The sequence below is a fragment of the Giraffa tippelskirchi genome, chromosome 12 (assembly GCF_054371585.1).
Source record: "Giraffa tippelskirchi isolate mGirTip1 chromosome 12, T2T-mGirTip1v1.2.pri, whole genome shotgun sequence".
NCBI classification, from domain to species: domain Eukaryota; kingdom Metazoa; phylum Chordata; class Mammalia; order Artiodactyla; family Giraffidae; genus Giraffa; species Giraffa tippelskirchi.
In genome coordinates, this window is record NC_137286.1 from 105,989,348 (window position 1) to 106,015,304 (window position 25,957).

Sequence of the window (25,957 nt, forward strand, 5' to 3'; positions counted from 1 at the left end):
ACACATTCCATCTCACAGGGAAACAAAGCCCACAGAACCGAAGTAACTTGCTGGAAGTTGTATATATATTAGAGACAAGAACTTGGGAGAACTGTTACATTTCCATCGTAATTACAATTTTTGAAACTTTAACATCTCTCTTAGTCATAAAGTACAGTACTTCTTTCACTAACATGTTTTTATAAGTTTAGAGAGCTGAAGTAACTGTGAACTCCTTGGATTCCATTCCCTGTGATAGAATTGGAATGGGTCTTTTACAACGTGTTACAAATTCCAAAGGCAGGAAGGAGGGACGGTCGGACATCTCAGCTGGAAGCGGGAAGAGAAGTCTCCTGAGAGCACCCTGCAGTCAACATGTCACTTAGATAAATTAATACTTCACTCCCCAAAGCTCGGCCAGATATTTTTATTTTGTTGGAGGGTGGTAATTTCTGATTTATGGAGAGTCTCAAGAATTCGTTGCTTAATTCTACTTCGGTAATAAAAATCTTTGGATATCCCTGTTTTGAAATCCCTCAGACAGTCCATCATGGAAAGCCCTCACCTCCTGAAAGGCACTCGGCCATCTCCTACTGCCTGCCTTCTCCCTGACGGTCCCTCGAGAAGACATCTGAACTGTAAACAGTCGTGATTTAAGGCCGTCACCACCAGGGAAACATCCGTGAGCAGTGCACCCACCCAGACCCTGAGGTCTCGTGTGCTGGTGTGGTTCTCTTGACGACTGTGCTATTGAAAGATGTGTGATGTGGGGGTCCCCAGGGGCTGGTGGCTTACTTTTGCACAGCACTCTGGATACACAGACTTGACTCTGCACCTTCCAAACTCAACGTGGAAGGCGCTTCACTCGACACAGGAAACCAAACAACGATGCGGTCAGACCTGTGGTGCCGGAGTGGGGGGGAAGGGTAGGGGAGGCTCCTATACAGTTCATGGAATTCTCCAGGCCAGAATACTGGAGTGGGTAGCCTTTCCCTTTTCCAAGGGATCTTCCCAACCCAGGAATCGAACTGGGGTCTCCTGCATTGCAAGCGGATTCTTTACCAGCTGAGTTATCAGGGAAGCCCCAAAGGTGTAGTTAACTAGAGATCTCTGCGATTGAGCGGCACACACAAAGGGTGTTATTTTGATTAACCTAAGTGATCTGGGCTCCCCACGTGGCACGGAGACTGCCTGCGTGTGACGTACGTTTCTAGTGAAGCGTGTTGTTTGAGCTGAACACGAAGACAGCAAATAATTACTTTCAGAAGTGAGCACATACACAGGAGAGAAAATCCTCCATGAGCTTCCTCTTCTGATAAATGTGAGCAGAGATGCTCTAATGGGAATCTGTTTTCATAACCCAAATAGGAAAATTACCTGAAACTGACCCAAGAGAACTCAACATTATATTGTTTTCAGAATGTGTAACTTCTAGGGGCTTGTCAAGTTTGGATGTTTCCACAAAACAGGAGACTTTTCGACAGTGGGCATCTCCCTCTGAGACCTCCTGACTCCACACTTGCCACAATTTTGCTTCCATTCACCTGCTCCACCTCAACTGTTCCTTCCCAGAGGCCTTGTGCTGGAGACCCTGCACAGTGAGGGCTGAGAAAGCCAAAGACAGGTGGGAAATGTCCCCAGAAGCAGAAGGGCTGGCTCCCAATACCTGGACACGAAAGCTGGGGGCAATGGACGAGGTGGCTGGACTTTCAGCACCTTGGACTGATGGTGGCTTGACTTCCACCAAAATGGCGAGGAAATGACCATTCGAATAGAATACGACCCCTTAAAAATGATAAAGGGCTTCTCTGATAGCTCAGTTGGTAAAGAATCCGCCTGCAATGCAGGAGACCCCGGTTCGATTCCTGGGTTGGGAAGATCTGCTGGAGAAGGGATAGGCTACCCACTCCAGTATTCTTGGGCTTCCCTTGTGGCTCAGCTGGTAAAGAATCCACCTGCAACGCAGGAGATCTGGGTTCAATCCCTGGGTTGGGAAGATTCCCTGGAGAAGGGAAAGGCTACCCACTCCAGTATTCTGGCCTGGAGAGTCCCATGGACTGTATAGACCATACAGTCACAAACAGTCCAACACAACTGAACAACTTTCACTTTAAAAATGATAAAACAAAGCCTAAATTTTAAATTAATATTATAACACAAGAATGGGAAAAAGTGATAGATTAGTATCTTTTTAATTGCACTAATGCATTAAGGAAAGAAACACACACCTGAACAGTGCTCCCCAACGAGCTGGTGAGCCAAGGTCCAGAGGCTGGTTTACATGCAGAAGGCTGACTGGGAAACGGAGGCACTTGGCCTGGAAATGACCTCAGACACCTCACTGCCAGGCGAGCACCAGCTCCAGCCACGTGGGAGACAGTACCCCGGCCCTGCCCTTTCACACAATGGGATTCAGAAGGAGAAGGATCATAGGAACTGGTCCCCGGGCTCTGGGAACCAGGTGCTCCAGAGGGGAGAGCTTGGTGAAGCCCCCGCCCTTCAGAGGTCAGCTTATCCCCAGATCCCGTCCAGTCTGGGCGGCAGGATGCGTCCTCAGCGACATCCCCTCAGCTTCAGGGTGGACACGTTTGCTCCGCTGAAATGCCACATCAACCAAGGAAGGGGGCCCGCGGGGGATGAGAGCATCAGCCAGCCTTCTGCCTCCTGTGGACGGAGCTTCGGCAGACGCCGATGTCCAGGGGTGGCCAAGGGGAAGGAGAGGGAGACCCCTCTGCGGAGGGCCAACCGCCCCCTCTCTTGTGCTCGTGTCCTTCTTCCTGATTTTCTCTCCATCTCATCCTCTTATTTTGACGTGGAATTTAGAGTGCTCCCAGTTTATTCCCAGTCCCTTCTCTTCATCTCCTTGGTGCCGTGTGTCACTTACCTGGCCTCTACCCATTCCCTGCCCGCTGCCCAAGGCTGTAGAGCCAACACTTGAGGGCACAGGTATTTGCTTCTAATGAAATGAGGTGAGAGGAGACCCTAATGGTATCACTGTTGGCGGCTGTAGGACTCATCATGGACTAGTCCCCATCTGACCCTCCCCCACCCGAGGCATGCTCTGCAGGTGAGACATCAATATTATTACTACAATCAACATTTATGATCTTCTTTTATTTTATCTGACATCCCAGACAGGGACTTTTTTCAGCTACAAGTATCAAATTTTAAGTATAGGTTCTCCTGAGTTTTAACCTATAATGGTTGCGTTTTCCATTTTGCCCCTGGTTTAAGGACAAAGGTACTAATAAAGAAGGTATGGCTGTAAATCACTCTGAATCAAAGTGGCATTCTTCATCTATATAAAAACCATTAAGTATAGGCATTCATATAAGCCAAGAATGAGGTTACATAAGACTGAACAGAGATATGATTTTATGGTGATATTTTATGATGATATTTCTTACTGACTGCCAGCAACTTGGAGGCACATGACTGGAACCATATTATAATCATTTTGGTGAATTTTTTGAGGTCACAGATCCAGATTTTATAACAGAAAATATTATTAAACGTTGAGAACATATTTAATGAGAATATTCTTACTGGAAATGAACATGTAACATTATTGTTAATGAAAATAAGCTGGTTTTAAAAGTAAAGTTTGCATTTTAAGGTATTATCAGAAATTCAGGGGGAACTAATTTATTTTTTGAAGTAAAAAAACAAAACTATAGAAAAACAAAAAAAAAAATAATACATGATTGAGGCAAAGGAGATATCTAAAAATTACAAAGGATCCATGCCGTAACGGTCTTCATGGGGTTACCAGTCTAGTAAGCAGAGTCCATGTGTAATTCAACTTTCATGCAATCATCTAATACGTGTTTATTAAGAGCGGTTGTGGAAACAGTGATAAATAAAGCAGGCATGTTTCTGAGCCCTAAAGGAAGAGGGTCTCAGCAATGAAAGGGCAAAATAAAAATGCTTCAGGGAATTAAAAACCAAAATGAACAACAACGGTAAGAGATATAATCCACTGATTTAAATGAATTCAAGTCTCTAAGTCTAAGTGGATTACATTCAAAACACTAAAAGAATGTGCAAATATGATGACAGAATCATTGTATTTCAACTTCAGAGAGAACAGAAGAGGTGCGAAACATTTAGAAACAGGCAAGTGTCCTGACTTCCCAACACAGGAAAAGATAAAGAAAAATGGCTAAAAATGATCATTTAAGAGCTTATGTCAGCCTCCAGAAAAATTCTTGAGTAAGTTATTAAACAGAAGGTAGAAAAACACTTTCACAAAGGAGGCGGAAGTCACTGGAAGCAGCACTGTTTCACCAGAAGTGAGACTCGACAAATGAGGCCCGTTGTGACTCACTGGCCAAGGCACCAGGGTGGTATGGAAAGGAAGGCTGCAGACACTGGCGAACTTCCTCTCAATCAGGTGCTTAGCCAAGTCGCCTGGATATATTGTATGGGTGGGGATAAAAATTAAGATATAAAAATAAAGCCTTGTAGGTTTCTAGATGATTGAACTGCCAAAGACTGTTAATCAACAGAGCAAGGTCAATCTGAACTGCCAACAATAGGCTAAACTGTTGAATTGCCAACAGTATGCTAAATAGCAACAATATGCTAAGTCAGTTCATGGGCCTGACTTGGTGGACATTTCAGGTTAAAAAAAAAATACAGAAAACACAATATTCGAGCCAACAGGTGACCTTATACAATATGTTGCATAAGAGGATCAAGATTCAGAAGGTCTCAACAGACTGGAACAAAGAGCCAAAACCGACATCAGATACACTACGGGATAATCATAAAATACTTCCATCAGACTCAAAAATAAACTGCCCAGCTCCCTCAAAGTCACCAAATACATAGCTACACGTGGAGCAGTTTTTTTGAGGGAAATCCAGAATGTGCCCACACACGATGAGTGAGAAGATAACCCCATGGAACTGGACAGGAAATGCTATCATACTTGCAGCATGACTCCCCGCCACAGGACACTGTGAGAGCCAGAGAGATCACCAACGCCCAGCCTGCCCCCAAGGAGGTGCTCCGCCCTGCATCCCAGCTTTGAAGGCTTTGAAGGCTGCCCAGCTTTGAAGGCTCCCACCCAGCAGCTGGGCCACCAAGATATCCTGCTCTGAAAGCCAATGGGGCTTCATCCTTGAGTCCTGAACAGGCACACATGTGCTCTCCACAGCTGTCCCCAGGCTCAGCGAAGAGGGAACAGACAAAAACACCCATCTCCATGGCTTCCCCTAGAAGGGGCTTGACCGCATCATTTACAGGTGTCTGAGGGCCCAGCGACTAGTCAGAAGAGGAGCTGACATTCCTGGGAATTTTTTTTAATAAACTTCTGGGACATGGATGACTAAGAGAAATTTTTATTCATTCAAAATATTTATTGTGACAGACACTGTATTTAAGGATGGAGACAAAGCAGAGATAATGACATGAGTGGCGTGCTCCGCGTCCTCCAGGAACTTGGTCCAGCAAGCGAGACAGATGTGTGAAGTGAGCGCTGCAGGACAGCGTGGTAAGACCCCAGTGGGGAGCCCCACCTGGTGCAGCTGACAGGAGAGGGACCACTGAGCCCACTGGAGGAGTCTTGGTGGAGGCAGACATAGGGGCAGGTCTGGAGAATGAGTATCATTTCCCAGATGGAAGACAGGAGCCAAAGGTACCCCCGCCCAGAGGAACAACGCATGCCAATGAGGGCAGAGTGGACAGCTGGGAAGCTCCAGAAGCCGGAAGCGGAAGGGGGCTCTGCCAAGAGCATGACAGGAGGGCTCAGGCCCTCGGCAGGGAGGAAAGCAGACCCCACTCTAGGTACTGGATCCCAGGACCAGAGACACAGGGCCCAACACCTGCCCCCATGGAGCTCCCAGTCCTTAGAGGTCCACAGATCACTATGCAGTCACACAAATAACAGTCAAGGTGTGGGGGTGGGGAAAACAGGTAAAGGTAAAAAGATACAAGCTTTCAACTATGAGATAAACGAGTCCTGGGGTATGACGTACAGCATGGCAACTATAGTTAACAATTCTGTCTGCATATTTGAGAGTTGCTAAGATCTGAAAAGTTCTCACTGAGAGAAAACAAATTCTGTAACTGGGCATGGTGACAGATGGTTAACTAGATTTACTGTGAGCATTGCACAGTGTGTACAAATACAGGGTCACTATGCCATACACCTGAAACTAATATAATGCCGTGCGTCAATTATACCTCAATAAAAAAATAAAAAGACAGTTGTGACTGCTGCTAGAAAGGGCAGGACCAGGATTAAGGATGCTAATGAGGGGCTGAGCTATAGCCTCCCCAGAGATGTCAGGGGAGGCGCTCCTGAAGAAGCAGTGTTTGACCTGAGGTCTTCAGGGAGGAGGACCCTCCAGGAGGCAAGCATTCTCGGCAGGTCCCTGAAGCAGACAGGCTCGCGGCACACAGGAGCCTCGAGGAAGACCCGATTCTCAACCAGTGCTCTCTTCACTCTCAACTGAAGTAAATGAAACTCTGTGAGTACAAACTCTTTATACCATCCAGCATCCAGGGCACTTTCACACAGAAATTAACAAGTAGTGATTATTTCAGAAGTCCATAAACATGTGAATCCTCATGTCATCACTTGGTCTTCCTCCGAATTCTATCCACTTTTCGTGCACCTGTTCAGGTGGCAGCCCTGCCTAGTGGCCTGTGAACAAAGAGCAGAGACTCTGCTCTCAGGCAGCCAGGCTCAGAGCGTCTGTCCTGCACTATTGTTCCATGCGCCATCTTGCCCGACGGGACAGCAGTGGGAGGGCCTGAACGATGTCTCCGCTGTTCCTACTCCCCCATGGTAAGTACACGTTTAACAGAGACTGACACCTGATTTATTTCTCACCTCATGGAACTTAGGCTTACAGAGTTATAATCAAATCACAGAAAACACAGAAAAACAGACATGCGATAGGTTTGGAAGGCAAATAGTATATTCACTGGGTTAAAAAAAAAGTTCCTCATTCCAACATTATCTCTGTGTACTTTCTACAGAAGTATAGCATAGCTGTCCTTGAAACGCAGGGGCTCTATCTCACAAATGAAAAATGAATCTTCAGGCTAAGGATATAAAAACCTCAGGTAGGCCTTTCCAAATTGGTGTGGGAGTGAAGGGTTTGGAGGCAGTCCAGTCTAAGCACACAGAGACATTTATCACAGCTGCCCAAGTTCATCTTCACCGCTATGTTAATACGAAATGTTCAGCAGTTATTTGGGTTGAGTTAGATTTATTACTACTTTTAATTTAAAAGAAAACAATCAAGGAGAAGAGGGTCCTTTCTTCTCTCCCATTGAAACATTTGTATTCCAAAGACAGAGCATTTAATGTGGGAGAAATCAGGGCTACAATTCATTATCGAGAGGGAAAACCCATTCTCATCATATGCAGTTATTAAAGGACAGTTCTTCCCATCCACGGACAGAACACCGTGAGACGTTCAAAACCCAGGGCAGGTGGTCTGCTGAGAGTACATGGGGCTCCTGCCCACAGCTTGTGGCCCTTGACCGCGCCAGGGCTTGAGGGCCCCGAGTTACTCAGAAGACCCTTGGAGACACCTCCTGAAGAAAGCTTCGCCTGGGCTTCACTCTGGACTGCTCACCAAGTATTCACAGGGCAGCAAAAGGCTTGTTCACATCGCCAAGAAAGAGACTTTTGAAAGCACAGCAAAACTGTCAGGCATGTTTCCAAATACAACCAAAGATAAAATTAGATGCTACCCCAAAAGCATGTTTGTGCAAACTCTAAGCAACATGTGAGTGACCGTAACTGTGATATAAGTGCGGAGGACTGGCCCAGTGGACGTGTAGAAATGTATACTGTTCAGCACTTGGCGTTCTTAGTGAGACTTTCTGCCTTGAAAGTCTCTAACCCTGACAATCTGGACATCCATCGGTCATGCCTTGCACGTTACAAACAACACCCCACTTTCTGGAAAGGTGTCAAAGGGCCCAGCCAAACAGCTACTTTCCCCAAGTACAATTGATAGCAGATGACAATGTCCAGCTCTTCTCAAGATCCTGACAACTATGTAACAACAAATAAAAAACATCCCAGTGATTTACTGTTCTAATTCTACACTGTTGTGCTCTGTGTTTCTTTAAGGAAGGTGCAAGTGTATGTGTGAGAGTCGTGAAACACGGTGGTTGCCATGGTGATTATCTGTGTTTAGAGAGCGCGTGGAGTAAAGGTCCATGTCGCGGTGGAAGAAGAGTGCATGTTAGCCATGGCTTTTCACAAGTCTAAATCATGTTAAGTCCTCAGTTTCAAAGAAATGTTGAAAAAAAAAGAATGTAAGTTTTATCTGGAAAGGCCCTAAGTGCCAAAGTGTGTTTTTGTTCCAGGAGCAACTTTCTTCCCAATACTTAGATGAGCTCTGAAGACTGAAGAGAGGGCCAGAGGGCTGGTACACCAGGGAGAGGGGATTTTCTGATCAGAGAGATTTCCATGCTGATTTGTGGGGGCATCCACTGGCCCCCCTGGCTTCCTACAATCTGCTTTGCAGCCCTGTAACACTGCCTAGTAAAGCCCAAGTAACTGGTCTGCCAGAAAATACCAAGTCCTGTTACCTGGCGCTGCCATCAGAACAGAATTTAGTACCTGTCTGAGACCACACTGCACTCACAAAGGTTAGGAGATGAGGGGTGGCAAACTGATGGAGTTGCTCTCACTCTCTCAGGTCCAAAACAGCAACTAACAACAACAACCTGATTCCAAAATGGGCAAAGGATATATTCAGAAGAAGATATGCAAATGGACAGTAAGCTCATGAAAAGATGCTCAACCTCACTGATCTTTAGGTAAATGCAAATCAAAACCACAAGAGATACAACTTTACACTCACTCGGATGGCTACTATTAAAGCAAAAACGCAGAAAACAACAAGAGTTATTAAGAATGTGAAGAGACTGGAACCCTTGTGCACTGCTGGTGGGAATATAAAATGGTATAGCCTTGTGGAAAACAGTATGGAGGTTCCTCAAAAATAGAATAGAATTACTGTATAATCCAGAAAACCCACCTCTGGGTGTATATTCAAAAGAGGTGAAAGCAGAGATTCAAACAAATACCTGCACAAACAAGTTAACAGCAGCATTAGTCACAAAAGCCAAACAGTAGAAGCAACCCAAGTGCCCATCAGCCAACAAACAGACAAACACGATGCGATATAAACACAGGGTGGAATGCTGCTCAACCCTAGAGAGACAGGGACAACCCTGACACAGGCCAAACCAGGGACGAGCCTTGAAGACACAATGCTGTGTGGAATAAGCCAGTCACAGAGGATGAATACTGTGTGATTCCACATGATGCAGCACCTGAAAGTCAAATTCATAGAGACAGAGAGTAGGACAGTGGTCACCATGGGCAGGAGGGTGGAGTGGACAGGGAGGCGGTGTTTAGTGGAGACAGAGGTTCTCGTGAGAAAGATAAAAGAGTTCTGGAGACAAGGGTGGGGATGCGTGCACGACAATGTGCATGAGCTCAACACCACTGACTATACACTTCAGAATGGTTAAAATGGTGAATTTCATGCTATGTACAATTTCATGTTTTACTACAATTTTTAAAAAGGAGCCCAAGGTGCAAACAGCCTTTGGGTGAACCACATTTGCATGGCGTTATTACTAACAAGCAACAGAACGTCGATGTAGCTGGAGTCATCCTGTTTGTCTAACAGTAGAATGGTGACATTTCCCAGCTCATGGCTTTCATTATAAATGCCCCAAACAAAAATTTTTGCAGCTGAGTGATATTTACAAAACTAAGATCATGGCATCTGGTCCCTCACCTCATGGCAAATAGATAGGGAAACAATGGAAACAGTGAGAGACTTTATTTTGGGGGGCTCCAAAATCACTGCAGATGGTGACTGCAGCCATGAAATTAAAAGATGCTTGCCCCTTGGAAGAAAAGCTATGACAAACCTAGGCAGCATATTAAAAAGCAGAGACATTACCGACAAAGGTCCATCTAGTCAAAGCTATGGTTTTTCCAGTAGTCATGTATGGATGTGAGAGTTGGACTATAAAGAAAGCTGAGTGCCAAAGAATTGATGCTTCTGAACCGTGGTGTTGAAGAAGACTCTTGAGAGTCCCTTGGCCTGAAAGGAGATCAAACCAGTCCATCCTAAAGGAAATTAGAACTGAATATTCACTGGAAGGACTAAAGCTGAAGCTGAAACTCCAATACCTTTGGCCACCTGATAGGAAGAACTGAGTCACTGGAAAAGACCTTGATGCTGGAAAAGATTGAAAGCAGGAGGAGAAGGAGATGACAGAGGATGAGATGGTTGGATGCCATCACCAACTCGATGGACATGAGTTTGAGCAAGCTCCAGGAGTGGTGATGGACATGGAGGCCTGGTGTGCTGCAGTCCATGGGGTCGCAAAGAGTTGGACATGACTGAGCTACTGAACTGAACTGAACTGAACTGATGTTTACAAAAAAGAAATTCCTCCTTCCAGGTCCTCAGACCAAGTGGCCAGTCAGACAATGATGGGGCCTCCCCGTGGGGCCACCCTTAAGGCAGGCAGGAGCCCTCCCCTCACTGCACTCAGTTTCAGGAAAAGGCTGCCCTGCAGCTTCCTCAATTGTTTCATGAGGTCTGAGAAAGTTATTCCTAAGAATCTACAAGCTGGGACAATGAAGATCACAAACTGAATTTGAAAATATAGTCACTCAAAGGATAAGTGGGTGGAAGAGCAACAGATGCCTCCATAGGCAACAAGCAGCTGTCTGTGGTCTGTGGTCACGAGACCTGTGCAGCCCTGACAGTCAGCAAGCCGGGGGTTTAGGTCAGCAGCACGGGGCTGTCTTTCCTTTGGGGCAGGGGAGAGTCATGGCATGGGAAGGAGTTGGAATGTTGCTGTAAGAAGATGAGTTTGAAGTATGAGCCGGGAAGCGCAGAAAACTAAAGGGATGCAAAATAACCAGGACACGGTGACACGTGACTGCATATTCATGCAGGTAAGCGTGTTTACAGATTCCTTTCACCGGAGCCAATCAGCGACCCCCAGAGAGCACTGCCCACGTGAGGGTGCTCTGGGGGCACTTCACTCCAGAGCACCTGACTCATCCAGGTTCAGTCCCAGGACAAGAATCCAACATGTGACTGTCAGGAGGTCCATCAGTAAGAAACTCGCCATTGTGTATTAACCCTTAGACACTGTGGTCTTCGTGCCACTGAGCTTCGTTCACAAGTATTTATTTTAGGGGCTGGAAAAGTTCACACTGCATCTGGTAGTGGTTCCATCTCACTGACTTCAGAAAACAGTCAAGGGTATACCCCAAGGGGACTCCCTTGGGAATGAAACAGAACTGAACCAGCCAGATCTTCTTAAAGATGAAGGTATCGATCCTTGGGAAACACAATCTCTCCGGAATCAAAGCACATTTATGCCTCAGCCTGTACTGAAGAAAAGACCTTTTTAAAAAGAGTGAGGGGAAGTGGGCTGTTCCTTTTCTTTCCCTCATTTGGTTAAAGAATAAGACAGCATATGGTACATAGTGGGTGGCTGTGCTCTGAGCTTAACATGGATGTGTTTAATCCAAAACAGTTTTTGTCGTGTTCTCTACATGGAACCAGCTGTTAAAACTGATCGGTGGCTGAAAAAGTAGGAGGAAAAGAGTTCAACATCCTAGGATTCCCCAAACCAATGTTCACCAGGTAACCTTCGCTCTCAACACCACGTTATCATGCATTTGTGATCGCCAGCCCAGCTGACTGAGCACTTACACCGTGCCAGGCACTGTGCTCCTGCCTCATTTGCACCTTGCACCATACCTGGGAAATAACATAGTCTCTATCACACCGAGGAGGAAACCAAGACTGCTTTTAACTCGCCGAAGCCACTCAGTTGCTAAGCTTCTCCTGAACCGCAGAAGCCAGCCCCTGGCCCGACTGGCCCTCTGCATCCAGGGGAAGGAGACAGCCCAGGGGCCGCCTACCAAGCACTTCTCCACCCTCAGCTGAACTTAGCATGCTCTTCCCACGGGAATCTCTCTTTTCACAAATGGACCAGCGTTTCCAGGCGATAATTGGGTAAAAGTGCTTTAGGAAGTGACTCTCCCACTTCACCCTGGGGCATCTGGTTGAAGTGCAAGTTCTGGTTGAGCCCATCTGGGAGGGCCTGCGGCTCCAAGAAGCTCCCGGGAGACACTGCGGGAGTGAGTACAGGGCTGAGTACAGGGAATCGGCCATCACTGTGGGGCAGGTCCCAACAACAGGACCAGCAGCATGTCAGGCAGGACACAGAAGATTGTTCTCAGCACCTCAGAAAGCTTTCAGAGGGCGCCCAGTCTACAGCCCTCCCCCCACGGCACCCCTCACCCTGCCCTCATCACCCCAAGCCCCCACCCTGCCCCAGCACCCCAACCCTCCACGTCCCCCATCACCCCAACCCTCCACGTCCCCCATCACCACAACCCTCCACGTCCCCCCACCCCACCTTGCCCCAGAAGAGACAACAGTCATTCCGGGAAGCAGACAGGCAATGGTCTGTGCTCTCCAAGAGCTCTGGGGCCAAATCCAAATGAGCATTCTGGACAGGGGATTTGAGATGCTCACAACTTGTGCAAAAGTGGTGCGTTAATTAGTGATTCTAGTATTCGAGGACTAGACAGCCAATGACACAGTAAAAGAATATTTCATGACATCAAAAGCTATTCACAGTAAGTGGGAAGATGTGGTTATAATGTAATTATACATAAGATGAAGAAATACTAGAAGATTCCACATCAAAACTTCAACGGCAGCTATCAAGGGCTAGGATGTTAAGCTGCTTTTATTTCTTTTGCTTATCTATATGTTGTAAACATTTTACAATTAATTGTCTCAATTCTGAATAAGAAGAACCATAACTTTGATGGCGTATTTGAAAGACGACTCAGAGCCCATCATGACCCTCAGCAGCAGTGAGCTGGGACGAGCAGGTGTCGGGGCTCCAGGCACAGGTGAGCAGAGCACCTGGGACACATTCCTGCCGCACATGGTGAGCCTGAACAAAACCGGCCCTCCAGAGCCAACCTCCACCTGCAGGGAACGCAGCACTGAGAGGGCAGGTTCAAGGGCTGAACATGGAGCCAGAGGATAAGGTCAGAACAGGGGACACTGTGGGCAGCCGGCCCAGGTTCTGAGGGAGTTCATGAGGAGCGTGGTCTGCTCTGTGTGCAAAGACTCAATGGACGTTACAAACAAGTGCAGTGTGTGAGAGGGTATGGGTGCTCCGGGCTGGATGTCTGTGTCCCGCCCCATTCACAAGCTGAACCCCAAACCGCAGCGTCACGGCATTTGGAGGCGGGCCTTTGGTAGGTGGCTGGGTTTAGATGAGATGATGAGGGCAGGGCCCCATGATGGCACTGGTGCTCTTATAAGACGAGCTGGGGACCAGAGCCCTCTCTCTGTCACGTGAGGCCACGGCAAGAAGGCGGCCATCTGCCAGCCAGGGGAAGGGTCTCACTAGATCCCTAATCGGTCAGCACCTTGACCGTGGAGCTCCCAGCCTCCAGAGCTGTGAGAAGCAGCTGTATGCTGTTCACACCAGCCTGGCTCTCATGTTTTGCCACAGCCTACTGAGCCGAGACCCGCAGCCCCATGGGAACAACCAAGCATCGGGGAACAATTTTTCAATCAGGGTAATTTAGTTGTGCAAGTAAATCAGTATTACTAATTCTAACACTGGCCTCACATCACAGAAGAAATGTCCATAGTTCTTAGAGATGCAGTCTGGAGTGGGCAGGAGTAAAATGGAATATCACTCCAGATATTTCTTTACCTGTATAAAAGGACAGTGTGGGCAAAGCGGCAGAGCATAGTCACTATGGAGTAGGTTGACGGGCTCGCCAGTGCTCATGCTCCTCTTCACTCCCCGGCTCTGTCTTAAGTTTTTCACAATGAAGTATTTTAATGCGGTCAGAGATTCTAATCTTTCTCCACTCAAGCACAATCCTAAGGTGAGCTAGGACACAGAGCCACATGAGACACATAGGTGCCTTTACACTGGAAAAAGAGCTTTGTCTGTGCAAAGTGAACTTCAGACATCTCACATACCCTCACCTGAGCGTGGAGACAGCTGCAGGAAATCTGGGTTTGCAGAGCTGTGAGGAGGGAACTATGTCGTAATGAAGCTGTCGTAATGACTGGATTCTGAGTTCAAGGAGCAGTTTGCCCAGAAACAGAGACAACGATGAGGGTAAGAGCCGGTATTCGTGCCGTGCTTTACGGCTTGTATGTGTTTCCTCATACGTCATTTTATCTCATTCCTTGCTCGTTTAATCCCTTACTTCAATTCTAAGATGTAAGATTACTTTCTACCTTTGACAGACATTCCTGCAAAGTCGCTCAAAACAGGGAATGTGAGACAGACGCGGCCTCGGCTTTGTCTGCTTGGCACTTCTGTGCCCGGCAAATGTAGACCTGACACATCACTTCCTAACCTAAAGTCCTTCAACTCGCAGCGCCAGGAGGTGGAAGCAACCACGCATCCACAGAGAGATGAAGGCGGAACATCACTCAGCCGGAGAAAGGAAGGGGACTCTGCCAGCGGCTACGACATGTCGCACAAACATGGAGACATCACGGCGTGTGGACTGAGCTAGACACAAAGTGACACACACAGTGTGATTCCACTTTACACAAGGCCCCGGAGCAGTCAGGCGCATAGAACTGGCATGCCAAGGGCTGGGGAGGGGCACGTGGGGAACTCCTGTCTCATGGGGTCAGAGTGCCAGTTTGGGAAGGGATAGAAGTTCTGGAGGTGGGGGCAGCGATGGGAGCACAGAGTGGAGGCACTCCATGCTGAGTGCTGCGCTGTGAAGTGTGAGATGTCACGTTCTGTCTGTTTCACCTCTGTGCTCAAAATTCCACAGCCATCACGCAGAGGAGCAGTGAGCTCCCCAGGGCCTGACGTCAGGAGCCCGCCCTGGGCCGTCTTGCAAAAGCCCTGTGAAGAGGCCTTCCTGGAGGCAGGCGTGTCCAGTGCCCACACCCCGGGCTGCACAGGGACCATTCCTTCCTCCTGGACCATTCCTTCGCCCCTTCCCCGGTGAGCACCCCGCTCTGAGCTGCACCACCTGCCCATCACCCCTGCCCCCACCCCCACTGCATGCCAGCCACACAAGTCGCCACCTCTCAGGCCTCAGCTTCCTCACTGCAAAGCAGTGTGATACACCTGCTGGTGTGGAGATTAAGTGAACAGGCACGTGTACAGCCCTTAGAATGGGGCCCGGCATAGGGTGAACACTTGTCGCCCAGAGACTATCCTCAGACAGGGCCGCGACCCGTGGTCTCAGGAGGAGGGGGGTGCCCCCTTCCTCTGCTCCCCACGCCGCGTCTACACACGCTTCTTTTCCTTTTGTTAAAGAAGTAAATAGTGGCACTGTGTGTGTAAACGTGTGGAGGCTGTTGGCCCGTGAGCCCTGGAGGTGAGACGCAGTCTGTCACTCCCTCGCCTAGCGCAGCAGCCCAGGCCCACCCCCCACCCATCCAGCTGCTGCGAGACTCCGCGGAGGCTGGGAGGCCTGGGCCTCCGCATGTGTACCTCATGACAAGGAAAGCAGGGCTCGCCTCACCACGCGCAGCACCCACAACTTCACCAGGAATGTTCACAGCCTTAAATAATTCAGACGTCTGAGCCCCATACAAGTTAAACTGCTGCTATGAGGCAGTGAGCAAGCACTGCCCTGGCTGTGTGGGCACCAGGGTGCCCTGGGGCAGCAGATCGGGGCCTGGCCCTGGGCCCTACCCCTCTTGCCCATCCCCGGGTCTCGCCTCCTGAGCAGAGCTGGCCTGCCAGAGCCGCAGGGCAGGGGCCAGGTGGGGGGGAATTTGGGATCTGAGTGCCCCAGTGAGATGGCTGTCACTACCCATGGCACGTGTCAAAGGGTCTCTGTACTGCTCACCAAAACCAGTGGCTCTGACTTTACCTTGAACCACAGGTAGAGCCGAGGTTTCCACTAACCCCACTCCCCCACCCCGCCCTCCTCACAGGATATGTTAAGCCCAGGAAGAATGCCTTAGTAAACATCGTTTTCTGTTTAAACATGTTAATAATTGTCGAATTTGGTTTGAGGGAATGTTTTATTATAATGGCTGTTAACAGGAAGGTCTCCAGCTGTCAAATCACCTCACATGCTTCACAGAGAAAACTCGAGGTGTCCCAAGGGTGGTCCAGGACCTCGGCGTGGATTAGCAGCCGAGGAGACGGAGTTGGGGGTATGTGGAGAATACTCACGACAGAACAAAGAGAGACTCAGACTCTCCACTCAGGGGTGCCTGCTTGTTCCCAGGCTCTGTCCTGACACATCCCCAGGGGTCTGGTCAAAAAGCAGAACCAGCTGCCTGGGGGCGGGGGCTGGCAGGGGAGGCCAGAGACCCTCCCAGGCCAGGGGCTGCTCAGTGACCACCCTGAACAGCCAGTTTCTGCCACCAGCAAACCTTCCCAGATGCACTAATAAGCACTGATTCTTTCATCCTTTTAGAAAAACAATCATCACCTTCAACCAATTTGGGAGCAGTTTTGGAGAACTTTTGAGGAGAATATTTTCCACATCTATTTCCTCCGTGAACCCCTACGGAGGCCTCTAGAGTTGGTCCTACATCTTGAATCTTGAGGGAGCCGCTGAGAGAGGAAATAGTGAATTGGGAACAGGTGCAATGGGGCTGTGCCCAGGAGAGAGTTGGGTTTTGTGTTAAAACCTGATTAGCAAACACGTCCCTTTATCCACTTTGAGAGCTTCTCCCAGGGACTTCGGCCAGAAGAAGGAAGGCCTTGCTTTCTAAACGAGATGAACACCTTAAAAGCTGTAAGTTAAACACCTTCTTAGGTTTCACAGTCTTTGAGAAAGACTTCTTATTAGAAGATTCCTGTTGTAAATACTTTTGTTAAATAAACAGCATTCTTAATCATGTAAATCTGAGTTGCCCTGAGTTGGATGATTTTGAATGAAAAATCACTCTTATTTTTCCCACCAAATATTCAAGACCTTTTGACTCTCTCGAACCTAAGACTCCACTAAATCCAGACACACGTTCCCCCAAGAATTTGGCTGGTGTCCCAGGAGCCCTGCAGCCTTCCACAGCCTGGCCCTCGTCTCAGCCCGCCCCCACGGGAATATTAAACACAGGACAGCACACGGCACGCACAGAGCCTCTCTCCCACAAGACGTGAAGTCACGGCCGGGCCTCAGCCCAAATGCGGCTGGCCATCGGCGCGGGGTGGGGGGCTGTCTCTGCAAAACCCCTGTGACCCCGTAGGTCAGGGGCCAGGACAGCAAGACAGGCGCCCAGGGCCCTCTCCTGGACCCGGGTCACTGCTGGCCACTCCGTGGGCCGAGTCGCACGTCCTCCCCCGACTCCGATCCTAGCTGCACCATTTGGCCTGCAGGACCCCCACCCTGAGAGTGTTCAAGCAGGCTCCCCAGAGGCAGGGGAGCGCGCCTAGGCCCCCAGTCCCCACCCCAGGGCTTTCACCAGCTAATTAGCCCTGGAGCCACTTGCCTTTTGTTCCCTGCAGTCCTGGAGGAACCTGATGCCAAGCTGTGAGCCCACCAGGCAGAGCGCACATTCCAGAACCTGGGCTGCCTGCCAACCGGCCCGCCGGAGGTCCCCACCCCCGAAACCCAAGCCCAGGGCGTCAGCCCAGCAACCCCAGTGGGTCCCACTCTGGCACCGCAGCCCAGGGAGGCTCCCTGCCTCGCCCCCGCCCCGGTTACCACCCGCCACAGAGCAAAGGCAGAGCGGCCCTCACCTCTGTTACCAGCAGCCCAGGGCAGGGCTCTGCTGACTTGGGGGCTTTCTCCTCTCATTGTTTCCAGTACCTGACCCCTGACCCCAGATGGTGCTGAGCCCAGCCCTGTCCATCTGGGGCAAAGTTGAGGCTACCTCTAAACCTCATCAAGTCTGCTCTTGGTGAGGAATACCCGAGTGGAGGCTTTCATCACCACCAGGGACATCGGGACCCCGAGATGTCAGGAGACAGTACCATGAGGACAAACCATTCACCTGCCTTTGCCCACGGCTCACGTGCTGGTTTCCTCTCTCTCTCCTCTCTTGGGTTTCCTTGAGTTTCAGTCAAGGAACTGAAGGAACCCCACATCTAAAAGGAAAAAAACCATCTGGGACCCTTTGGGGGTCTCATCTTCTCTGAACCCCAAGACACTTGGAGGGAGCACCTGACTCCGTTGAGGGTCCCCCTTCTCCCCACATCTCCACCCTGCCCCTCCCACTCTGCCCTCACCCCACTGAGCCCCAACATGCCTTGCACACAGATACCCCAGACTTCCCTCCAGACTGACTGTCCTCCCAGACCACCCTGTGACAACCTGGGCCCGAGGCAGCATGTCTGAGGCCAGGTCCATCCTCTAACAAAACTGGCTCCTTCTCTGACCGTCTGCTCTCTGTCAGCACCACCACCTCCCCAGGCAGCCAGGCTTGCAATACCACCCTGGTCACCCTCCCTTCCCGCCACCCCCACATCCACCGTCTCTAAGCACCCACCAGCCCAACCTCCCTCCTGTCCAGCCCCTGCAGTGCAGACTCTGGGCTGCTGGCCTAGACTGCTGGACGGACCCCTGAGCAGACCACTAGACGGACCTCCCCCCTGCCGAGAGGACCACTGTCCTCTGGAATCCGGAAGCACTAGAGCAGAGCTGGGCTTGGGAAGGCCCATCTCCCCCTGACCCTGGGTCAGGAGGGGATGGAGGCCGAGGTGGCCTCAGTAGGGTGGGTGTCAAGGCTCTGGACTGGATACCGACTGCTAGGAGATCACAGCCGACACTCTCCTGCCTGGTGACAACAGGAAGCCAGCCCACCCGTGAGCGTGACCAGTCCCTCCTGTCCCCATGGGCTTCCTTTCACCCCCTTCCCTGGACTCGCTCCTCCCAGGGCCCCCATTCCCCTTCCTGCACAGCCGGCCCCGCCCCCTAAGGAGCCCCTCCTCCAGGAAGCCCACCACGCCCTCCGGCTCCTGAACACTTTCTCGACCTCCGCTGGGACACATTCCCCTTCAGAACCAATCTCTGTTCTGCTTGAAACTGTAGACTGTCTGCTCCTCTTCCATCCTTTATAGAACCTTTCATCCTGAATAAGGAATTGTGAAGCCAAATGGCATTGCATGGCTCCTGCTATGTGTGTAAAAACACAGAGGCTGGGGGCAGTCCCCAGCCATGGTCTCCCCCAGCTCCACCCCAACTGGGAGTGACCCAGGAGCGAAGAAGCAGAGAGGTAAACCCCCAGATGATGAACATAGGCCGCTGTCCTAATGGACAGCCATGCACACCAAGGAGCCTGGGGGGGGGTAGGGGGGGGCCTTGTCCAGGCTCCAGGATGCAGGCTGGCTGCCCCCCACTCCTGAGTCAGAGGCCAGGCCTGCCCCTGTCAGCCTGTGGGTGACTGCAGGCCCACCCCACACCCGGTCGTCCTCCACCCTACAGAAAGACTCACACACATTCATCAGAAAGGACTTCACTCACTCTGCTGAGCTGATATTCTAGGTTCTGTTGTCCCAGAGCACCAACACCGGACAACAGGAGGAAGCATTTTCGTAAGAAAACAGAGGGGCAACCTCAGACTCCTGCCAGGCTCACATGGCCAAAGGTAGGTGCTGCTGGATGGGGACATCCCCATGCAGCAGACCAGCATGGCCACACAGAAGGTGTCCCCTCTCGAGGACCTGTCACCGCAGGTGTGCCCCTCTGGCTCCTGTCTGTCACAGGCCTGAGCCTGATCCCTTGGGCCGCTTCTCTATAAGCCAATGTGGGGGTGGGGGAGTTCAGGGGCGGGATGTGGCTGCTTCAGAGGAGGCGCACCCCCTCTGCTGATGCACTGAGGGGCAGAAGAGCTGGCTCTCCACTAGCACAGGCTCCCAGCCCCCAAGCTATTTCTGCAGAAATACAACGTACCCCTGGGTAGAAATAGCACTCACGGCCGCCAGGAATTTTCTTTTCTTTTCTCTGTCCCTCAGAAGCTAAAGATACTCACACCATAGGAAGAAAGACGAGCGGAGAATAATTTAAGATACCTCTGAAGCGCCTGCTTGGGCTATTTTTACTGTTTCTCATTCCATTGAGACAGAAGGCTCTAAAAACGGACGAGGAGAAGCCAAGTGTTGCTACAGCCATCTGGTGAGTCCCTCGAGTGCAGGCGCCCGCTGCATTCCTGGGTCCCCACAGGTGACACAGACGGGACAGTGAAGGGATGCAGGGTGGGGAGGTGGGGAATGTGGTGACCCCCCCAGAAACAAAGGCTGAGGTGGACCAGAGGGAGCTAACTGTTCACAAAAGGAGAGACCGCCTTTAAAATCAGCTAACAGAAGGAAGGTGGAGGAGCCCTTTAAAAGCAGAATTCCAGACAGAAATGATCCTCAGGCCCGAGGTACAGCCCAGCTCTCCTGGGGTCTGCAGTCTGCACCCTTCCCAGCCCCACCTCCTTCCCAGGACAGCACCTCACACACCGAGGGCCCTGCATCCTGGGTCAGGAGCCTCCTGAGGGCACTAGCACAGCCCCTCCTCTCATCCTTGGACCACCCTGGGGTACAGTGCCTGCCGCAGCCTCACAGAGAAGGGAGCCAGGCCCATATGGGACAGTCCACCATCCAGAGTCACAGAGCAAGAAAGTGGCGAGCCAGGCCCAAGGGGAGTCCATGTGTTCTGGCCCCAGGACCAGGGCTTCTCCAGAGAAGCTGGCCTCCACCCTCTCCCCCATGCCCTCTCCCCTGTTTCTTCTCTCCCTCTCCCCCCAGATCCCTGGGCAATGCCCGCATCCACCTCCACACCTGCTCATACCCTTCTCCCACCTGGCACACCCTTTCCCCTCCTCCAGGTTGCTCTTTCTGAAAAACTGTCTGAAAAATCAATAAGAAGTTCTTATCTAGGGCTGGTGGTGGTTGTTGTTTAGTTGCTAAGTCGTGTGTGACTCTTTGTGACCCCAAGGACTGCAGCACACCAGGCCTCCCTGTTCTTCACTAGTCTCCCAGAGCTTGCTCAAACTCCTGTTCATTGAGTCAGTGATCCCATCCAGCCATCTCATCCTCTGTTGTCCCCTTCTCCTCCTGCCTTCAATCTTTCCCAGCATCAGGGTCTTTTCTAAAGAGCTGGCTCTTCACATTAGGTGGCCAAAGTACTGGAGTTTCAGCTTCAGCATCAGTCCTTCCAATGAATATTCAGGGTTAATTTCCTTTAGGACTGACTGGTTTGATCTCCTTGCAGTCCAACGGACTCTCAAGAGTCTTCTCCAGCACTACAATCAATTCTTTGGCATTCAGCATTCTTTATGGTCCAACTCTCACATCCATACATGACTACTGGAAAAACCACAGCTTTCACTATATGGACCTCTGTCACCAAAGTGATGTTTCTGCTTTTTAATACACTGTCTAGGTATGTCATAGGTTTCCTTCCAAGGGGCAAGTATCTTTTAATTTCATGGTTGCAGTCACCATCCACAGTGATTCTGGAGCCCAAGAAAAGAAAATCTGCCACTGTTTCCACTTTTTCCCCATCTATTTGCCATGAAGTGATGGGACTGGATGCCATGATCTTAAGTTTTTTGAATGCTGAGTTTTAAACCAACTTTTTCACTCTCCTCTTTTACCCTCATCAAGACACTCTTTAGTTCCTCTTCACTTCCTGCCATTAGTGTGGTATCATCTGCATATCTGAGGTGGTTGATACTTCTCGCCCTCATGGATCACAGTCTTGTCATAGTCAAGGGGCTTGTATAACTCAATGAAGCTATGAGCCATGGTGTGCAGGGCCACCCAAGACAGACAGGTCATAATAGAGAGTTCTGACGAAACACGTTCCATTGGAGGAGGAAATGGCAAACCACTGTAGCATTCTTGCCTCGAGAATCCCATGAACAGTGTAAAAAGGCAAGGCCTGGCATTACTACTAAGTTTTTTCAAGCATCTTTTGCAGAAAGTGCTGAATTCTCTGAAAATGAGGACAATGCTTCATTCTCCCCCAAATGCCTAGAAAAGGGCTAAATGTGAAGTATCAGGTCCATGAGGGTCCACCAAACTGGAAAACCCCAGTTTTCGCAGAAGTGACAGAACCCCAAGGGAGGTGGGCTGTGCCCCTCATATTCAACATCCAGATGGTTCCTCCAGGTGTGGTGGTTTATAAATCGCTCCTCAGGGCTCGTCCCTGACCCGCTAACCCAGTCACGGCTGTTTGTGAAGCAGCCGAGGACCCGCTCCCGATCCTGTAAGGCGTCTCCTCAGCATGACCAGCAGAGTCTTCTTGTGCAAAACACCCGAAGGAAAGGGAGTCTAGAAATAAGAAAGGAAAAGCACCTTTCTCTCCTTTCTGGGGAAAACTGAGTTCTCTCAGCCAGCGAGGCAGGCACGTCTTGTGATTCCAGGGCACCTGCCCCAGGGCTCCTTGGGGTGAGGCAGAGAGGTCAGGGGTTCTGCACGAGTGAGGGGTGCTCACTCCCCTACTAACTCTGGCCCTGCCCTGAGCACCTCATACGGAGCAACAGGATGTGTCACCCAACTGACAGCCCCAGGCTCCACCACAGGGACAGGGACACGGAGCATGTCTAGCAAGCCCCGGTGCTGGAGGAGCCAACAGCCTCATGGTTGCAGCCGCACAAACCATGATGGCAGTGCCAGGTGGCTTCTGGTCCAGGTATGACACCAAAGCAGCTGAGAGGAGACGAGATAAACTCATACTCACACTCCTACCATGAAGCTCACTGTCACAGCTATGCTACAAGACAGATACTCTCAGCAAAGAGAGGGTATATCTCCAGCTGCTTTTTAGGGCCAAAGGGAAGAAAAGTTAGTGATCTTGTTAATCATTATGATCACAGTCATGCCCTTGACAAAATATAAAAGAATCAACAAATTAAAACAATTCCCACTTTGAGTCAAAATAAAACTCATTAATTCAGACTCTACAGACACAAAGTCATCTTAAGAAAATCAATGTTATCCTTTTATTGTAGAAGACACAAAACTGCAGAGAATGCTGACACCCAAGAGGGGAGATGTGGGATATTCTTAGGAACCTCCCCAGAAAGACGAGCCGGGAGCTCTTGACTAACACTGCTGAGCCGGTCACTCACCTCTCAGTCATTCAGCACATGGGTACTCAGAGTCCTCCAAGTGTGGCCTAATCCAAGACACCACCATCCCACAGCAGAGCAGACAGACATGGTGCCCAGCCTGGAACCTGAGACGTGATGACACATTTGATGATGCAAACAAGAACCTACAAGTCAGGTTCATGAACAAAATCACATATGTGGAAGTCTTCTTGAACACTGAAGAGTTATCCCGATGCTAGCCAACTTCATCCACATAATCCCAGTTGTCTATGTTCTTTAAGCAGCAAAACTTGAGTCTGTTCTCAAATATTCCAGGAGGCATATATTTCCCTTGATTTGGATAAAACTTTCTCTCCATTTAATTTTGCTCTAACTCTGATGTGATTGTGTGTCTAGAAGAGATTTGAGGTTCTGGAATCAAAGATATCACTTATCACTTCACAGATAAGGAAGATGAGGTCCAGGAAAATTAAGTGACCCTCCAAGGTCAAATAGCAAGCTGGCAGCCAAATCAGAACAAAAGCCCAAGTCTCCTGATGAACCTAAAGATCTTTCTTCCACAAACTGCTTGATTTGTCCTCTAGTAAATCACACAGAGTGAAGATAACTTACAATACAGGTTTCCAAGAAAGGCTTAGGATGCATAATATATAAATATCCCCCATGAGCAAATAAGAAATCAAAAGAGAAAATAAAAACAGGCAAAGATATCAACAGACAATGCCCAGAAGAAGGAATCTAAATTGTCAGAAAAATATCTGTAATATATATGTCACATCACTAGTAATCAGGAAAATGAACAATGAAGCAAAACACAACTTCACATTCATAAGATAAGCAAACATCTGAAGTCTGGAAACACCTCATGAGGCCTGGATTATGGAACAGAAAGACCCACTCCCCGTGGTGGGGGACTGGCCAGGAGTTTCCACGGGTGCAGCCACACTGAACAGTAGCCAGCAACACCTCAGAAAGTCAGAGCGGGCACCAACCCCAGGCCAGGACACACCCCAGAGGAGTGACAAGCACGTTGCACAAGGGGACACAGACAGCAAAGTTCTGTGCATCATTTTACCAGAGAAAATACTGGAAACAATTTAAGTATACCTTGATAGAGTGGAAAATCAATTGGGAATGTATAAATAAATTCTGACTCATTCATACAGTGGCAGGATGAAGAGCATTTAAAATGAATTAACTAGCTTTACATGTATCCACAGGACTAGGTCTCAGATACACAATTATGAGAGGCAAAATGGTGCAAAACATAAGCTGTACAGTAGGATACTATTTGTATGATTTTTAAATACCCTCCAAAATACCATATATTATTTTAATTTGATACATACTTACATGGTAGAGATGAAAAGAGGAATTTACTTTGCAGTGAAGGTGCTAAAGCACAGATGTAAACAGTACATGCCTGCTTCAGGATAATGATTACCTGTGAAGGAAGGTGAGAAATTACAGCCAGAGGCAGGGCCAGCACCATGGAGGGCACTCAACTCTGCCTCTATTTTTATTTTCTTTTTAAAAGTTAGGGCAAAAGAGGGAGAGGGCATATGTATACCTGTGGCTGATTCACGTTGATGTGTGGCAGAAACCAACACAATATTGTAAAGCAATAAGCCTTAAATTAAAAATAGATAATTTTTTTTAAAGATAGGGCAAAATGTTATATTTGTGACTGTACTTCTCTGTAAGTATTTTATAACCAAATTCAATTGAGAAAATAAATTCTTAATAAGAAATACTTATTTGATTAACACAACTTGTATTAATCTCTGCTTGTGTTAATCTGTTTTTATATTAAAAAGCCAATGTCCCAGGCAGAATGTGCATCTAAACAACATGTGGGTGACTGGGGAAATCTGTTCTTTATGAGTCTCCACATATTTCCTGCTGGGATCCATAAAAGGGTTAAATTTAAGGAGAAGTCTTTAAGGAAGACTGGTTCTTCCTGGGTAGGCTGAGACACTTGGACTCCTCAGCCTCACTGACCTTCTTTTCAGAAGACAATGTTCCTAGAACTCTTACTAGCTGCCCCAAACTGTTCTTTTATTCTTATTTCATAGACAGATAATAGACGATAGACTGATATAGATCTATAATAAATAATAAATGATAGAAAATAGGTATATATAGATGATAAAGATCAATAACAGATAAAAGATAGATACTGATGATAGATACAGATTAATAATAAATAATAGATAAATGACAGATAATAGATCTAGGTGGACAGATGATACAGACTGACAATAGATAAAGGCGATAGATAGATGATAAATAACAGATAAAATGAGTCACCTATCCCATGAGGCTCTCTCTGATGTTGGCTTTCTCTCCTGCCGATTTATGAGATACTGGAGTGGGGAGGGGAAGACTTGGGATATGAAAGGTAATAGAGAGAAAAGGTTGCAACCTAACTCCCCTCTTCTTGAACATGGGCAGGTCTTAGTGACCTAATTCCACAGAACAGTGTAGAAAGCGGAAATAACCGTTAAGTGTCCAGTGAAGGGGCTGAGCAGACACTCTTAACCAAGGGCACGTTCACCTCCACCAGAGACACATTCTGATGGGGTAAATCAGACGTGCCCTCCTCTGATAGAACGGGCTCAGAAGGAGCTTCACACCTGTGGTATTCTGTCCAGAAACCCGCAAACCCAGAGAGTCAGAAACTGTCCCATGACTTTCTATCTGATCTTAAGTGTGACCATGACCCCTGAATGCCACCTCCCTAGAGGTGATAAATGATATTACCATTGAGTGGAGAGGGGGCCAAAAGGGCTTTTGAGGTTCTCTTTTCAAACCTTGAGACACCAAGTCTATACATTCAATGGTTCTCAAAACCAGGGATGGTCTGATGCAAAATGCTACCCTTGTGAGGATTTTAATCATTACACAGAATTCAGATCGAATTTTCTGGGGCC

General features: G+C 48.9%; 1 long non-coding RNA gene across 3 annotated transcripts in view; it reads right to left on the reverse strand.

The window, feature by feature from the left end:
- Positions 1-25,957, reverse strand: part of LOC145529185 (uncharacterized) — a 162,099-nt gene that overhangs the window by 131,809 nt on the left and 4,333 nt on the right. For 2 of the 3 annotated variants that reach the window (XR_014070992.1, XR_014070993.1), the window contains one exon: positions 24,378-24,468. This is a non-coding gene — a long non-coding RNA (uncharacterized LOC145529185). Of the gene's footprint in view, positions 1-22,888; positions 23,436-24,377; positions 24,469-25,957 lie in introns of those variants that run through there. The other variant, XR_014070994.1, reaches the window with a different exon arrangement.